At 38.8% G+C, this 15,727-nt stretch overlaps 1 protein-coding gene and 1 pseudogene across 1 annotated transcript in view; one reads left to right on the top strand and one right to left on the bottom strand.

The window, feature by feature from the left end:
• Positions 1-8,341: 8,341 nt before the first annotated feature.
• The window catches only part of mc5ra (melanocortin 5a receptor), a 47,293-nt gene continuing 39,907 nt past the window's right edge, over positions 8,342-15,727 (top strand). The window contains exon 1 of the mRNA XM_028471742.1: positions 8,342-8,404. The gene's annotated coding sequence lies outside the window, so the exon portion shown is untranslated. The remainder of the gene's footprint in view (positions 8,405-15,727) is intronic.
• On the bottom strand, positions 8,967-9,084 carry LOC114478694 (uncharacterized; annotated as a pseudogene).

Genomic DNA, 15,727 nt, shown 5'->3' on the forward strand with positions numbered 1-15,727 from the left:
ACAAAACATCATATTGTTAGGCTTGTTAGCGTCTGGATTGTTTTGTTCTTTTTCAGCACCTCGTGGTCCTTTTATAGTTAAGCCTCGTCCCAGTTTATTGTTTCAGTTTATTGTTAATGTTTTGTTAACTCCTGTGTCGTTGTCTTCCTAGGTTTTCCTGCTCATGTCTCCACCTCTCACCCCCAATTTCCACTGGATGCGGCTCCGCTGCGGAACGTCACCGCCGCGGCACCAGAGCTGATAGGTTTCCACTTTATTCTATGTGTTAATTTCCACCGGGTTCGCTGCGGTGCATGTCAGCTCCTTCCCAGATGCGGTAGTCCGGTGCCCTCCGCCAGATATACGCAGGGCTTCTATTTCTGGCGGACACCGGAGCACGACGCAACAATTAGCACAGAGCAAATGAAGCTAAACAGGAAATTTAAGCACGTACTCCGCAATAAAATATCGGGTTACTTTTCAAAATAAAACACTTCAGATTATATTTCAAGTAAATACATCACCAAAACGTCATAATGTGTAAAAACAAATTCACATCCACTATATTGATTCCTCTCATACTGTAACTACACTGTAAACTGCAGCAACTTTGATTTAGTTCATGTTTTACTGGTGCAGTTTTATCTCTTCTCTGTTGCTAAAAAATGTGGCTATGACAAATCCAGAGTCCAACCTTCTTGTTCTCCTTTGTTAGGAAGATTGACCTGTTTATTGTTGTGTTTATAACACATACATTTAACCGCGTTCTTGCGCGATTATATAAATATTGTGAGAACTGCTCTGTCTCCTGACGTCACACTCGTTCAACCGGAGCGCACCGCGGCGCACTCAAAACACAACCGGTGTGAATTACCGGATGGCGGACAGCGGTGAAATACCGGATCGGTGCCGTGGCGCAGCGGAGACGTATCCAGTGGAAACCCCGGGACAGTGATGTTAGTGTGTTTGGGATGTGAGTGATCAACTCCCTCATGTTTGGCACTCCGGTGTGGCCCATTTGCAATCAAGCATCCCACACTAGCTGAGTGTTTGGACAAATAAGGCTGCTTCCAAAGAGTCCCTCCTATCTCCTTTCCTATCTACTGTTCCTTCAACCCGAGAAGTGATGGCCCTGATAAGGAGCATTTGAGTTCTCTTTAAACTACGGAAAGAAGGCTCAATGCTTCCTTTAAAACCTCTTTTAGCTGAGGAAACACTGATGCATTCTTTACCAAAGGAGACGAGCTAAAGCTGACCCACAATTCCTTGCGGTGACAACATTTAAAGGGACACACACCTGAGCGCTTACGGAAAGTCACGAAGACCAACAAGGGATGGAGATTAAGTAGGTTACCAATGCAATAATATGCCTTGAACAACTTTAAATAATCTAAAACCCATATTTTATTTTATGTAGGCCATATTATCAGATTATAACTGACATACAAACATACACTCTGTTTCAAGAAAAAGGAATCAGAGACATTTTCTGAAGAAAAATATAAGGAACTTATGGAAGAATAAGCAGCTAACCCGTCGGAACTTTTATGGAAAAAATTCCAAAATAAAAAACTTAATCTGGATGTCATCTTATCTAAAACAAACTGATTTCATTCTGCAACAATTACGATACAAAAACTTTGACGACAATAATAAATCAGACAAATACTTAGCAAATCAGCTTAAACACAACAAAGAAAATTCCTTTATGGCAGCAATTTCTGATAACTCAGGTCAAACTTTAAACTTACCTCAGTACGTTAATAAGATTTTTCATGATTATTATCAAAATCTATACTCATCAAACTTAAACCCTGACCCTGAAGATATTAAAACCTTCCTCAATAACTTTAACCTACTACAGCTCACCATAGAACAGAAAACCACCTTAGTCTCACCATTAACCTTACAAGAACTACAAAATGCTTTGGATAGCATGTCGACAGGCAAAGCACCTGGTCCAGATGGATTCCCTGCTGAATTCCTAAAATATTCCTGGTCAGTGCTGGCTCCGCTTTTTTAGTGACAGAAATAAAAAATAAAGGTTAGGTAGGAGGTCACATGAATACAGTGAACATTACATTATTACTTAAACCAGACAACAACCCCATGTTACCCTCTAGCTACCATCCCATTTCACTTATTAACGCAGACATAAAAATTATTTCCAAAGCACTCACTTCTAGGTTAGAGAAAGTAGTACAGTCAATTATACACAAAGACCAGACAGGATTCATTAAAAATACACTCCACAGACAATGTGAGAAGACTGTTTAATTTGATCAACATGGCACAGAACTCTAAAAAGAAAACAACGATCTTGTCACTTGATGGAGAAAAAGCATTTGATAGAGTCAACTGGTCATTCCTCCTTTGGATAATCATTCATACAATGGATCTCCACCCTGCACACTAAACCTAAGGCCTCAGTAACCACAAACAAAATAACATCCCAAAGCTTCACACTGCAGAGGGGAACTAGACAAGGCTGCCCATTCTCACCATTCATCTCGCAGCAGCAGTAAGTCATGCCGAAAAAGCATTTGTCAGGGTGGAGTGGGATTATTTGTTCTGTACCCTTAAACATTCAGCTTTGGCTCCAAATTCATCTCATGGATTAAAAGTGTTATAGTCCTCTCCAACAAACAATAATCTATCTGCCTATCTCCCCTGTTATTTTCTATAGTAGTTGCACCACCAGCTGTTGCACTACATGGTAAAGTTGATGAAGGGGATATGGCGAAATGATTCGGAACGTAGGATATCCATTCACAATTACAATATACTCTTATTCTTTTCTGAACCTTTGACTGATTTACCGATCATACTTAACACAATTATAGAAGATGAGCTTTTGAACTTCCTCGCAGTTAAGATAAAAACTATGAGTCAAGATGAACTTGTTCCTATAGCCTTGAACACCTTTGTCTCTAAGTGGATTGAATCCTCAAGGAAGGCTATCTGAAACATAAGCTTTGTCGGGATGTTATTTGTCAACGCATCAATACAATGAACAACAGATACAGCTTATTTAAAGTGTGTGCTGAATGTAAGGACGGTATGGAGATATACAACCCTGAGCTTTGGCGTGAAGGCTCTGTTGTGTAATATGAGCCACGTAAAACTGGAGTTCAAGGTGCGAGCATTTTTATTTCCGGTGCATTTGGGCCAATTGGGGCATTTGCTGCATTGAATTCTTAACCAAGTTATGCATGTTACAATTGTCGAACTTGTTGGTAACAAGCTCGACAAATGCAGGGGCTAGAACTCGGCGAATAGTAGTGCATGAGGCCAGTAGTTCATGCCTCACTTGCGCTAAGAAGGCATTTAACATCAAACCAGGCTGGAATAAATATGTGGTTATAAATCGTGCAGCAGCAAAAGTAGATTTCAAGGCTTGGAATCAGGCAGGTTGACCCACACAGGGGCCTTTACAGGATAACAAAAAGCTTACTAATGCTTGATTTAAATATGCTGTCCTCTTTGTGAGTAAAAATTAGAAGGTCATGAGGGCAGACTCACTGGCTGAAAAAACTGCCATGTATCAAAGCCATGGATTTTTGGAAAGACATTAGAGCTCTTAAAGGTCCCATATCATGCTATTTTTCACCCATCTCCATTTATTCTAAGAACCCCAAAAACATAGTATTTGAGGTTTATTTTCCCAAACTCGCCTGTTTTCCAGAGTTTTAGCCTTCTGAAAAGTAACTTTCTGAGCAACGGCTTGCATGTCAATCACGGCAGAGAGCTTCCTGGAGGCGCTGCTATTCCAGCTCAGTGCAAATTTGTCATCAAAGTAAAATGGTCGAAACGTTAATTTTAAGATTACGGATTCCTCGGTAAGAGCGCGGTATTGAGCGCGCTACTTCCGGTTCCGGGTTTCGTGACGTCACCGTGTCGCAGTTTGTTTGGGTTGAAAAAAAAAAAAAAGGTCAATATTAAAAATGTTTTTGTACCGCTAAAAGTCATTTAAGTTAATGTTTCATGGTTATTTAATAATAGCTATTTAAGAAACAAAAGATCAAAAGGCTCCAGGACCAGACGGAGTGTCTCCCTCCTGCCTGAAAGCCTGTGCTGAGTAGCTGGTCCCCATCTTCACACGGATCTTCAACACATCACTGGAGCTGTGTGAAGTACCCTCCTGCTTCAAAAGCTCCAGCATCATCCTTGTCCCAAAGAAACCTGCCATCTGCAGGACTCAACTATCGACCCATTGCCCGTAGTCATGAAGTCCTTTGATAGGCTGGTGCTGAGCAACGTGAAGGACATCACAGGACCCCTGCTGGACCCCCTGCAGTTTGCCTATCGGGCAAACAGGTCGGTCGAGGATGCAGTCAACATGGGACAGAACTACATCCTGCATCAACTCGACTCCCCAGGGATCTACGCTAGGATCCTGTTTGTGGATTTCAGCTCTGCGTTCAACACCATCATCCCGGACATCCTTCACCAGAAACTCACCCAGCTCACAGTGCCGGCCTCCACCTGTCAGTGGATCACCAACTTCCTGACTGACAGGAAGCAGCAAGTAAGGCTGGGAAGTGTCACATCCAGCACCCAGTCACTCAGCACTGGCGCCCCCAGGGGTGTGCTCTTTCCCCACTTGAATTTTCTCCACACTCTTGTTTGAACACTGCACATGCGCACATATCAGTAGCTCTGCAATTGGTTTAAAAGTGTGGAGAAAATGTAAGAAGTATATGATTGGCTGAAAGCAAACACACCTGATTGGCTGATGAATCTGTCAATCACTTTTGATTGACAGATTCACAGTGACGTTTGTTGACCCGCGACATCAGGGCAGTCTCAAAATTCACCGCACACATTTCTCTCACAAATACACAGAGGTTTCACAGCACAGAAGGAGTTTGTAAATGCACATTCAGCAATTTGCATCATCTGTGGATTTATACTACAAGTTTGTATAAAATATATATTTGTGAAACAGCTCGTGTGCATTTGTGAATTGGAAATACAACCGCGAAACAAATATATATTTGTGAACCAGAGTGTGTGCATTTGTGAAACAGATTGTGTGCATTTGGGAATCTGAAATACAACTGTGAAACAAAGCATGTGCATTCGTTAAAAAGCCTGCAAGAGTTCATTCATTATGATGCTGTTCTGATTCCATAAATGTGGGCTGTTCTGGGTGCTTCGGTTAAAAGTCTGGCAGTAGCATTCTGAACAATCTGAATTAAATCTCTTTAGAGTCGACTTGTTAAAAGAGGTGAAAACCGAAATACAGTTTCATGGTTTGAGCAAAACATTCTGCAAAGTCGTTGGAGGCTGGGTGATAAGGAGCTGACCTTAAGTGTTGTACTCCATTCGCCTGCAAGAAGGAAGTCATATCTTGTGATATGAATTGTGTTCCTTTGTCAGACACAAGTTGGACTGGGAAAATGGCTGAATATTTCTCCCAGCTTTTCAATTGTTTTTCCAGCAATGGTAGATCTCATAAATCACTTCAGGCCATGTGCATCCACAACAACGAGCAACATTCAATACTCAAATGGTCCTGCAAAATCAATATGAACATGTTGCCATGGCTTTTCTGGGAAACTTCAGGTGTGCAGAGGAGCTGGTTGAGAATTACTCCTAACTCTCTTGCATGAGGTGCAGGATTTTGCTATCTCCTCGATTTGTCTATTTATGGATGGCCACCAGAAGTAACTCCTTGCAGTTTCCTTAATCCGTACGATGCCACAATGCTCTTAGTGTAGCTGTTTTAACACTGATTCACACAGAGATGGAGGAATAACCACTCTCCTCCCCCACAGCAAACATCCATACTGTGCCAATAATTTGGACAGTCTTCCGAGGTAAAGAGTCCGAGCACACATTAACACATTTACTGCTGCCAGAGCCTCCATGTAAAACAATGGCCAAGACAGCTGACAACACAGGGTCACTGCATGTAGCTTTCCTCACTTGGTCAGCCGTAACTGATGCATTGTGTACATGGTCAATATAACAAATGTTTACATAATGCAGTTCTGTTTTTGTGACTATCGTGGAAAACCATCAAAGTTACCATGGCCCTCTGTTTTACGATGCACAGTGCTGTAAGAGTGTCCAGACAATGGCAGCACCAACCATTGTAGGGAGCTTGTAGCGAGGGACGGTACTCCACGATGGGGCCCAAGAATGGTGGTAAGAGGGCCATGGTCTATAAGAAGTGTGAATTTCTGTCCATACAAATACTGGTGGAATTTACGAATGCCAAAAACTACGCTTAATGCTTCCCGTTCCAGCTGAGCATAGTTAGCTTTGGCTTTATTCAAAGTCTTTGAAGCCAAAGCAGTGGATCTTTTGTCCCCATTCTTCATCCGATGGGAGATGACTACGCCCACCCCGTATAAAGATGCATCACAGGCCAGCTGTATTGGGAGTGACGGATCAAAGTGAGTCAGTACCTCAGAGCTCATTATCTCTTGACATGCTCTGTCACATTTCCAGGGCTTATCCTTACAGAATAACTCATGCAGCGGCCTGAGTGGAGATGCAAGATTTGGAATAAATGACCATAGTAATTTATTAATCCCAATAACGAACGTAAATTCCAACTGCTACGAAACCTGATACAGCCACAAAAGCCAGGTTAGAAGACATATGTCCAAATCTGGAGACTCTTGCTTGCCAATTTTCACCAAAACCTTTGGTGATAGCAGATTGGTTTCGGTTTCATAGACGCACACAGGAGGAAGTAGAGTCAGTGGCTATGTATGTTGCAGCCTCACAGAGGTTAGCCTAGCATTGTAACTTCCAAGAGACTTTAAATGATACACTGAGACCGACTAGTGTGTGGATTGAGAAATGAAGCTGCCCAAAAGAAACTGTTAACTGAGAGTGTTTTGAGACTAGCGAAAGCTATCAACATCAGTGTGAACATGGAAATGGCAAGAAGGGAAGCTCAGCAGTTACATGCTACTTTGAGCAGAGTGCTTTAGGCCAGTAGTGAGGAACAGACTGCATGTCAGTGTTTTCGCTGCTGTAGAACAGGATATTCAGCCTGAACGTACTGGTGCCCAGACATTGACGGAAACTATAAAAAGAAAAGAAATGTCGGCACGTTGACTCTCGTACACACATCGGTCGTACACACATTAGGCTTTGGGATAAAGTCATATTGGCCTAACATTAGAAATGTTCATCCCAACTATCAGTTCTAGGTGTAAGCACTCACCATCTCCCTCTCTTCACGGCCTCCATCATTATCCTTAAACCAGGTGTTGTGTCACCCTCTTTTTGTCATTGTACTGGTTCAGTAGATTACACCTCTAACACAATATGCACAACAATAGTAGCATCACATTATACTTTCAGAAAAAACAAAACAGCTTTGTGTGAATTACTCCCTCCTTGTCCCACTCTAGCTCCCTCGTCTCTGTTCCTTTCCCTCTCACCAAGTTGTGACACTGCCCTCTCTTTTTATAACTTTCCCTCTAATAAAGTTTTTATTACTGTTCCTTAGGGAGGGCTGGTGTTGGTCATAATTAAGCAATAAATACATGTTTCATTTTGTTTCATTGCAAAAATAAAACATGCATATATGCCGTAAAAAGATTACACTACATGTAGTGTTGACCTTTGACAGTAAAAGCAGATGAAACACACACCATAACACTGCTGCAGACAGCCCACTACACCAGTCAAGCCTGTCGGGGTCAAAGCCCCGAGGCGCCATGGTAGGCATCCCTTATTTTTAATTCTTAAAATGTGGCAAATTGCAACCTTAGGTATACAGTAGATTAGTGTTTGAGGCAACACACTGGCTGTAATCTTGCAAGTCTACCTGACTTGATGAGTCATTGACGTGTTTTTAAGGTCTTACTGACAACATTTAAGACTTTTTTAATTTTTCAGAGAAACATTTTTTTTTCAGGTTATTTTCAGAGTCAGTTGGTAAAATGCTAGTTGTATAAATATGACATTACAGTACTTGACAACTTAAATATTTGTCTTTGAGTTTGGTAGCAATACAATCTTCCATAAATCCACCCCAAAAAAGTAGTTTGGTTAATATAAAAGAAGTAAATTTCTCTGACCTTGTTATTGCCATATAGAACAAAATGTTCCTTTAATGTATTAAATCAGTTTTCAGTTCACCGCAGATCGCAGTGGTCGAATCTTGAGCCAAAGATTCTTTCAGTATGGAAATGCTGATATATTATAAGCACTTTTATCTATTGGTCTCTACTTAGCATGAAAAAGAAAATGAACTGCAAAATTACTGCCTGTGGAATCAACAATGTTGGAGCTGGATTTCCTCTCCCTCCCTCACTCACTTTCTCCTCCGTTCTCCTCCTCTTTCACTGCTCGCTATCACTGCTCTAACACGGTATTAATCTTCCTTTCTGATGCTCCAGAGACAGTCTGTTTGAGCCTCTCATGAGAAGAATTTCAGTCACTGCTTTGGCGTGAGGTGAGTCACATTTTCACTCTCGACTCAATATGGGTCTTTAACATTTGCGGTTATTTGAAAGTAATGTTTTGTTTAAACTCTCAACAGCATATAGTAGTAAATGCAGCACTCATTTATTAGAGGTTTTAGTCTGATACTCTTGTGTTGTTTTTTTTTGTTATAATCAGTATGTTATGAAGACAATGGTTTATACTATAGTGCGTTATGAGAGTGTGTGATTGGAACCAATTGCATGGAGGGGCAATATATCCATGCTTATAAATTCACACTTAGGGCAAGTGCACGATAATAATAATAATGCATCAGTTTTATATAGCGCTTTATCATAGACACTCAAAGTCGCTTTTACAGAATTAAGGCATTATTCTTTCACTCCACACTTAGTGGTGGTAAACAACTATTGTAGCCACAGCTGCCCTGGGGCAGACTGACGGAAGCGAGGCTGCCATAGTGCGCCATTGGCCCCTCCGACCACCACCAACACTCACTCACACACTACATTCATACTAGGCAATACCTTGCCCAAGGGCACAATGACAGATACCACTGGGTGACTGCCACCCCACTGTGGCACCTGGAATTCTCAGTGGTCTCCCATCCAGCTACTAACCAGGCCCAGACCTGCTTAGCTTCCGAGATCTAACGGGATCGGGCAATGACAGGCTGGTATGGCCACGATGATAAGCTTCTGCATGAATGAAGTGTAGCACTGTGTCTCTCACAATTTAGATAAAGCAAATGAGAAACACTTGGAGAAAGCCAAATGAATGAAAGCTGTCTAGTCAGTGTTACTGTAATAGACACTTGAATCCTCCCCCCATTGTGTAGGTTGGACCTGGTATAATAGCTGTAATGAAGCTCCCAGTTTGACATGAATAAGTCCCCATTGTTGCAGCACAGCTGCAGCAGCAGCAGTTATCATTGACCTGACTCTCGCAGGAGAAACACAAACACTCATCATGTACAAACTCCTCATGTTTGATTTGTTTTGAGTAATAATTTGTGTTCTTCTTCTGTTTGTGTGACATCACTAGAGGGATTAGTGTTTGTCAAATTCAGTGCATCTAGAACAATGTTGTTGTTTTTTTTTTTTTTTTTTTAATTTGTGTACAGACAGGAAAAACAATGAAGTTTCTGACAATGTTTCCATAACTTTATTTAGTGTTCAAGGACCTTTACAATATTATGTGATTAGGTTGCATTAAGTAAAATGTACCCCTTTGCATTTATTGTACCTTTGCTATCCGAACAATGGTGTGTGTTCTCTATGACTGGAACTTCCCATAAATACCTATATCAGTGGCCACCGAACACAAAATTTCTCACTTGGTTTCACTTGACTTCGACAAGCTCCGGATTGTGTCACCAATTTTATAGTTTCTTTCATGGGGAAAATCGTAGAATACTGTCTGATACCTAGCAGATATTACACATTAAATGTTTATTCAAGCACATATGTAAAGGCTATCTTATGAGCTACTTTCTATCTGCCTTGTATTTGTGACTGTCCCTCTTGCTTAGCATTATCTATACTATAATTCAAGTGAGGTCTGTGTGTGCGTGCGTGTGGAGCAAATATCTCCCAGACGCGGTGCGAGTTCGACCGGAAACTTGGTCAGCGGGTTCCAAATACCCCGAGTGTGTGTATCTGTTATTTTGGAGTAATTTGGTCATTTCAAAATGATTATTTTAATTTTATTTCACTTCTGGACAACACGGCTTCACTATGATTAACGTTTGTTTTGCGCAACAGAGAGAGAGTTGTGTTGCAAAACGTTTATTTTTTGTGGTACTTTCGGGTCTCTCTCTCTCTTATTTTTTTTTTTAAATCTCTCAACAACCTGACGAATTATGAGCATAATGTGCGTGCACGTGTGAGAGAGGTAACGCATGGAGGAGATAGAGGTACACACACACACACACACCCACACACACACACACACACACACACACAGTATTTATAATAAAAATATACTAAATGAGTCAAATGAAACAAAAAACAAAACAATATTTATACATAGAGTACACAAAACAACAACAGAAATGCCCAAAAATATACAAAAATGCTCCAAAAACACACAAAATGATTACAATAAAAAAAATTACAGAAAAATACACCAAAACAAAAAATATGAAAATGACTCAAAATACACAAAAAAATAAATATTTATACACCAAATGACAACAGAAATGCACAAAAGTACACAAAATGACTCCAGTATTACACTACAATGGCAACAAAAAACTATAATTACAGAAAAAATGCACAAAAATACACATGACTCAAAAAAACATCCATGACAGAAAAATACACCAAACGAAAAAAATGTACAAATGAGTTAAAAAAACAAAGACATGCACATGTCCCATAGAAAATCGCACACACTATTTTACTTTGCACCCGCAAATAAACCCCTTCATAACAGTAACAGAGTATGTACACCTCTTTGTACATCTAACCTTCAAAACACAGACTCATTTGGCCATAAATGACAACTCTATTACATTACAATGGCAACAAAAGACTATAAAAAACAACAGAGAGATACAAAAATACACGACTCCAAAAAACATTCATTACAGAAAAATACACCAAACGACAACAAAAACATGAAAATGACAACAGAAATGCACAAAACTACAGTAAAAAAACCCAAAAAATACACAAAATGACTCCAGAATCACTACAATGGCAACAAAAAACAACAATAATTATACAAAAAATGCCCAAAAAGACAACAGCAAGATATAAAAATACACATAATGACTCCAAAAAACATACATTACAGAAAAATACATTTAAAAAAAAAAAAAGAGTATAAAAAAACAACAAACACATTTATCATGCACATGTCCCATAAAATTAAACCAGAGAAATCACACACACTATTTTACTTTGCACCCCCAAATAAGGCCCTTTATAACGCTACAGAGTACAGAGTATGTAAACCTCTTTGTACATCCAACCTTCAAATATATTCTCATTTGGCCAACGGGCACTGTACTGGATGTATGTACACACACACACACACGCACACATACACACACACACACACACACACACACACACACACACACACACACACACACACACACACACACACACACACACACACAGTATTTATAATAAAGATATACTAAATGAGTAAAATAAAACAAAAACTAAACAATATTTATACAAAAAATACACTAAATAACAACACAAATGCACAAAACTACACTAAAAAAGATACAAAAATACACAAAAAGATTCCAGAATCACACTGCAATAGCAACAAAAAACAATAATTATACACAAAATGCACAAAAAGACAACAGAAAGATACAAAAATACACATAGTGACTCCAAAAACATACATTACATAAAAATACATCAAACAAAAAAAATATTAAAATGAGTAACAAAAACAATATTTATACAAAAAATGCACAAAAACACAACAGAAAGATACATAAATCCGCAATTATACCCCTTATGCTCCCACATGAATGCATACTTTCGACGGGCACTGTACTATTTTTTGATAAATCTAAATAAGTTGACCAAATCAAAGCTTTTTAATGGGATATCTTTATTTGTGCTTTTAAATGAGGTTTGCAAACAATCTGCATTAAGATTTGTATTAACCAACATCTATATTCCACTTTTGTAATTCCACTTTATACCACATGATGATGTAGTAAGACATTTATCTGGTGTCCAGTTTGTCATCAGTCAAACAAGGAACGATGAACACATGCCAGATAGGACGACATGCAGTGTCATCATTTTTGCTTGATAACGTGTGTACATTTGAAGACAATGCTTACAATTACTGAGATATAAAGGGCTGTAGTTCTCAGAAAAGGAGGTGAAAATCATTCTCCACCACCATTTTTAGTAAAGTACTGTATGTACATTTTTTATTGAAATAATCCATTTGTGACAACTTTAAGTACACAATATTGGATCAATATTGAAAAATGCCTGATGCATTTGGTAAAGGAATTTCCAAACTTTTTCCTAAAAAGAAATCATCCTTTTTAAACAACACTTAACCTTTACTGAAAGTTAAAACTGTTCAATGTGTGTTTGCATGTGCTGCAATTTAATTAAAGTCATGAAAAATTCCAAGAATGTCTGATGCAATTTATCCATCCATTCATCCATCCCCCCAGGAGTGGTGAAGGCAGTGGACTCTTAACCTCCTTCGCATGGTTTTGGATTATTTGAAGAACTTTAGTGTGTGAAGAAAAAGGCTATGTTTCCTTAAGTACAAACCAAAAATATTTTAGCAGTGAGGCCATTGCTCCTATGTGAAGTCACCCACTGAGTTTCATTTCTACATTGGTTTTAAACACCAAAGATGAAAAAGGAAAATAAGCAAAATATTTGTGTAACTTTCATGTTTACTTCAGTTTAATACATTTTTGTTGGCATCAGACTTCAATTGGTTACAGTTTTGCACTTGATCAAGGCTGATTCTGTTCTTAGTGTTGTATCATATCAGAGCAAAGACTCTTGCAATCAATAATTGTGTTTATAAGACGGTAACCATGGCAACCATTGAAAATGGGCTCTTGATTGTGTTGCTTGGACCAGCTTTTGAACTGCTTTCAATCAGAATGAGTCACATTATTGTATTAACTGCGAATAGACTTATCAGTGCTGATGCTTTTCTTATCTGAGCATTGGGGGCTTGTTGGGGCTTGTTTAGGAGAATCCACTGTGTTACTGCCATTTATCAAGTATGACATATTTAACGGAATGAGGTAGGACTGGATCATCCCATACAAAAGTCAACAGAAACTTTAATGTATTAGAACTGAAGCAATGAAAAACTTACTTTGTTACCATCCACTACTGCATAAATGACTGTAAATTGTTTTGTTCAGTGACATAAAAATCACAAATAACTTAATTTTTCATAAAGTTATTGCTAGAAAAAATATAGTATTCCCACCTTCAGAGACTGAATTGCTTTCCACAATAAAAGATGATGTTTGGACACTGACAGTCAACAAATATAAGTGGTGCATCCCACCGCAGTCTGTCCACTATTCTGTTTACACCTGATGCTTGTTGGAAGAGATACATCAACATACATTATATGCACAATTAAAACTGTAAAAACAGTGGAATAAATTACATGCTCACTGTTTTCATCTATTCAACTGACATATATGACAAACAGAAAAAGCTCTATAGTGGTTGTTGTTCTGGTAACAAATATAATTGGATTCAATTACAATTGTTAACCAGTTAATGGTATTGACTAATGATTTTATTACCTCCTGGTGGAACAACATGGAACAACAACCAAAGGTACAAAAGCGAGCAATGAAGACTGTTATAACACCATACACGAATAAGCAAATAAAAGTGTTTGCTGTTTCTCTGTGTGTGTGGGCTGAGAGTGCATGCCATCATTGGATGAATAGAGTCTTATTTTGCATATGCAGAACAAACAATACAACCATGTTACTGAGATCACATTGAGGCATGTGGTCGCCATATATAACTGTCTGTGATATTGGTAAAGTCACATGATAATTCACAGTCAGCAATTGTTTTTTTCTTCTAATGTCTGTTTCGGTCTTGATTAATGCAGTGTAAGGTTTCCCCCAGATCTGCTATTCTTACATGGAAGAAAATATGGCATTGGGGTAGAGGAAGCCTCAGGAAAAACATTAAAGAAGGAAAAATATTGAGTGACACACTGAGGGCAAAAGATCAGGGCAAGTTATTGGCAAAGGTGTGACAAAGGGTTTCAAGTCACCCAAAATAGAGTACACTGCTGATAGTAGCATTGTTGGGGCATTTATGGTGATATATGTCCTTTACATCTATTACTGTTCCAAGACAGAACTAAATAAAAAATAAATAAAGTGAAATACACAGGAAAAGGAGTTAGAGTGGTTATTTAAAGCCATTTTGGTTTTGATGTGGTATACAGGAATGTTGCGGTGTAGCAACTCAATCTCACATATCTACATAGGCTGTTTAAATACAGCAGGCTGCCACACAGTGAACCAGCTGAAAACTGGAGGTGACAGCTACACTTGTTTACATTTTTCAACAAAGCCTTCAGGTTGTCGTTGGGGGTCTCTTGAATACCTGAAAAGATTAAAATATCTTGCATACTATAAGATTGGATGTGTAGGACCATTTCTTTCAGCAGTTTGTTTCTTTTTTAAGCTCCTTCACCTTCAGCTGTGTAGATGTATTTTTTTTTGACCGCTTTGCTTCGATCATCTTGCCTGGTCTCTATCACATGCTGTTACATGTGGTAAAGTGTACACAAATCCATCCGGTGTGTTAACTGTGAAAGCCGCTGTTTTATTAAATCACCAAAACTGCATTCAAGACTTCATCGCCAAGGATGGCAGTGTGTCCGATAGGTACAGAACCCACTCCTTTCCTCTCAAGTGACAAGGTTGCTTTGGATTCGCAGAATACAAACTTGTGGAAAACTTTGGCACAGTTGTGGCAAAGTGGGCTTCTGCATGAACTTTTTTGTACAAAAACGTGTATCTTGCAAAAGAGACCAGCGACAGACCTCCACGCTCAGCTCCTGCTCCCTGAGCTCCTGGGCGCTGAGCTCCGGAAGTGACATAAGGAAATGAAGAAAAAAAATACAAATTAAAACCGATAGCATCGCATTGTTGGCCAGGCACTTCTGGAAGATTTCTCTGCATTTTAATACCTTTGTTAACCAGATTCCTCAGCAGTAATACATTGAAAAAACAAAGTATTAATGCACCTCATCAACAACATATAAATTGATCAGCATTTCCGTGAATGATTTTGATTGTTTGGATTTCCTCGAGAGACACAATCCTTTTATTTGTGCCACAGTCCTATCACAACCTCTTTTTTTTTAACCTTAAAATGGAGATAAATGTAGAATACATTCAATGTTTAAAAACTCACAGCATTGTGAATACCTTAAAACTTTAAGTAAAACACATGAAGGTAAAATATTTAAGTCCGTTTTATGATAACTGTGTCACAGTCATGTATAGTATCTTTATAAATATTATTATTTTTTTGTGATTAAAGTGATTCTTACAGCCCAGAGCTAATTGTTTTAAGAAACGATATCAAAACGTTCAAGACGCGGTTTTATGTTAGACAATTTGTGTTAATGTTTTACGTATTCTCTTATTTAAAAAAAAAAATTGCAATTTTAAGGTTTTACTGGGATGGTGTTTCATGTGCTCATAATTTATGCACATCTGCATTAAAACAGCACTAGAAATAATTAACCATATGCAGAATCACATGGCTGGATAAGCACTGTATATTGTCTTTAATAAAAGCACAGTTTTAGTGAAAGTAGA

This window comes from Gouania willdenowi, chromosome 16 (genome assembly GCF_900634775.1).
Source record: "Gouania willdenowi chromosome 16, fGouWil2.1, whole genome shotgun sequence".
In the NCBI taxonomy this organism is placed as follows: Eukaryota; Metazoa; Chordata; class Actinopteri; order Blenniiformes; family Gobiesocidae; genus Gouania; species Gouania willdenowi.